This window comes from Anopheles aquasalis, chromosome 3 (assembly GCF_943734665.1).
Source record: "Anopheles aquasalis chromosome 3, idAnoAquaMG_Q_19, whole genome shotgun sequence".
Classification (NCBI taxonomy): domain Eukaryota; kingdom Metazoa; phylum Arthropoda; class Insecta; order Diptera; family Culicidae; genus Anopheles; species Anopheles aquasalis.
In genome coordinates this window covers 48,771,080-48,773,548 of record NC_064878.1, presented here as the reverse complement: position 1 = coordinate 48,773,548, position 2,469 = coordinate 48,771,080, and the positions used below count along the sequence as shown (strand labels likewise).

The following is a 2,469-nucleotide window of genomic DNA, read 5'->3' as shown; positions in this document are numbered from 1 at the left end:
CCGGACCAGGGGGGGGGGGGCCGCCGGGCAACATTCACCATTCACTCACCACGCTGCACAACACATCGCCGCACGCAGACTGCTGCACCGACGCAAGCTGGACCGGCTGACGAAAACTTTCGGCAGCCACTGCCGTGACAGCGCGGAACTCTGCGGCTTTCTTCGGACACTTGGAGCTACTCCGTTCGCACGATGTTGGTGTTGTTGCTGCTACTGCTGCTCACTTATCGATTGGCTGTCTCCGAGGAGGAGGGAAGCAACCGGAGTGGAGCTCACTTCTTCAAACACTCGCTCACTTACTCACGCTGAGCAGGCCGGTTGGCAGTCGGGGACATTTCGGGGGCTCCAAAAACGTTTCCTTTCCTTCGACTCTCGACTCGCGGCTGAAGCGAAACACAATCCTCCCACCAACGGATACCGTTTCACACGTGTTCGCTTAAAATGCTCAACTTCCTGAGTACTGCGTGGCAGTACTGCTGCGGGATATTTGCTTTCTTGCTTCTCACTTTGAAAGTGCCAAAAAATGCTCGACTCGGAAGAAGGAAGCCTTAGCAAACACACACGGGCTACTATGCTCACTGTAAATTTCGGTGCACACGTTCAACGGACGTCGAGTCGGGATGGTACAATTCTGCACACAAATACACGTAAGAAGAAAAGGTACACAAACACAAGCACACGATTGCAGCAAACGTTGCACACGGATGGTCGATTGAAACCGAAGGCTCAAATTATTCTGATCATCGCATCCTTTGATCTCACCGCGCTTACAAGCAGTTCCGTAATCGTGCGAATCGGAGTCGATGGGTCGTTTGGGGTGATTTCAAATGTTCAAACTGGCGGTGCACGTCCGTACTGTTTTCCTACGTTTCGGATTGGAGATATGAAGTAATGGTTTGCAATAAATGAACAACAAAATGATTTGGAAAACAGTTCACCATCTCATAATTGTTGTTGTAGGAAGTGAATAACTTTGAAACACTCTGTAATGTGGCAGTTGTTAAGAAGTATCCCATTCACATCATTTCAATCAACATAAACATTATTTTTGTAAACAAATGCATATACCAAGCATGTTTGCGACAAAAACATATGTTCAATGAAACTAATTTTTAAACTCCAATTAAAGCAGAGTTTTTTTTAAAGCGCAAATATTCGGGTGCACAATCACTTATTTCCAAAAGCGAACATGTGATCAAATGAACAATGTCACTGGACTTATTATTTCATGGGATTTGGTATCAAAACATTTCTCTAATCGGAGTATAAGGATGATCTGCACACGACAGCTATTCACAACGTTTTCATCGAGCGCACACCATGCATGTTATGTCACACTCTGCAGTAGGACCTATCGTTACTAAAACAAACACATGCACCCACTAGCGATGGTTCTATACTGCGAATCATACAACATTGGAATGAATTGTTTCCACTAACATATTTTTTAAACTAATAATTAAAAAAAATCTTAATTCCAACTGCACTAACCGAAAGATAAATTCACATTTAACTATCGCGAACTATCACTATCGCCCAAAGCAATTGTTTGCCTTTGTTATTCCTTTCTAGTTAATGCTGATCGAGAGCGAGGGAGCGGTGGAAGGATAAAACTGAATCTGATCTCAATCTTCACAGATCATCCCGTTGGTATATCCTTCACTGCGGCAACGGTTGCATTAACCAGTTTACAGCTCATCCACCACACGGTCCGTACAACTGCACCACTCTAGCCAACAAACACTTTAGCGTACGGCAGTTTCGGACACAAGGCGACGAGTTCCTTCGACCGACTGCCGAATGAGTCCTGGCTGTAGGTTTGCCGCAAACGGAGCCAACGATCGGCACGATGTCACTCGGCGTGTCGTCGTCCTTCGGCAGAGGTCTTTCGGCTTATTTTTTCAAATTTATATCGAATGCAACACTTTGCCTTCCGTCTGCACTTCAATTCACTGACTGCTCAAGACAGGTTAGGATAGTCTACGCACTGTTTGGTGTTGTAGGAGAGATTTCATCGTTTATCAATCAAAAACCTTATAAAAAAACTATTATTTTTAATGATTCAAATTCAAATAATGCAGCATCACGCACCAGTACACTGCTGCTGTCTACACTAACTGACTGGCTGGCTGCGTCGCTGGATGTCCTAGAGCACGGGTCACGCACGAGCACCACGGGAGATGAGAAGATGTTTTTCCGATGAACATCCGCAACGCACTGAGCGCTACGAACGCATTTCACCATGCGATGCCGTATACCGATCGTATACCATATAATGATCGCGGCTGAGTGATTGAGTTACGGCCACCGAGAAAAGGGGAAAAGAAAACAATAACAAACACGGCAGGCGATGGAGGCGGCAGTAGCTGGTGGATTTTCGCCTTTGTGCCACCAGATGCCGCTGTCGTCAGTAAGGATCACTCTCAAAAGGGATGTTCACTCGCTCTCAAATCCTCTCTTGCTCTCATT

General features: G+C 45.8%; 1 protein-coding gene across 11 annotated transcripts in view; it reads right to left on the bottom strand.

The window, feature by feature from the left end:
- LOC126574373 (glutamate-gated chloride channel) overlaps nucleotides 1–2,206 on the bottom strand; it is an 89,552-nt gene extending 87,346 nt beyond the window's left edge. For 7 of the 11 annotated variants that reach the window (XM_050234542.1, XM_050234543.1, XM_050234547.1 and 4 more), the window contains exons 1-2: nucleotides 2,092–2,206; nucleotides 1–863 (exon numbers count right to left, since the gene is read on the bottom strand). The exon at nucleotides 1–863 is cut by the window's left edge. The gene's annotated coding sequence lies outside the window, so the exon portion shown is untranslated. Of the gene's footprint in view, nucleotides 864–1,491; nucleotides 1,868–2,091 lie in introns of those variants that run through there. The other 4 variants (XM_050234541.1, XM_050234539.1, XM_050234540.1 and 1 more) reach the window with 4 other exon arrangements.
- Nucleotides 2,207–2,469: the final 263 nt, after the last annotated feature.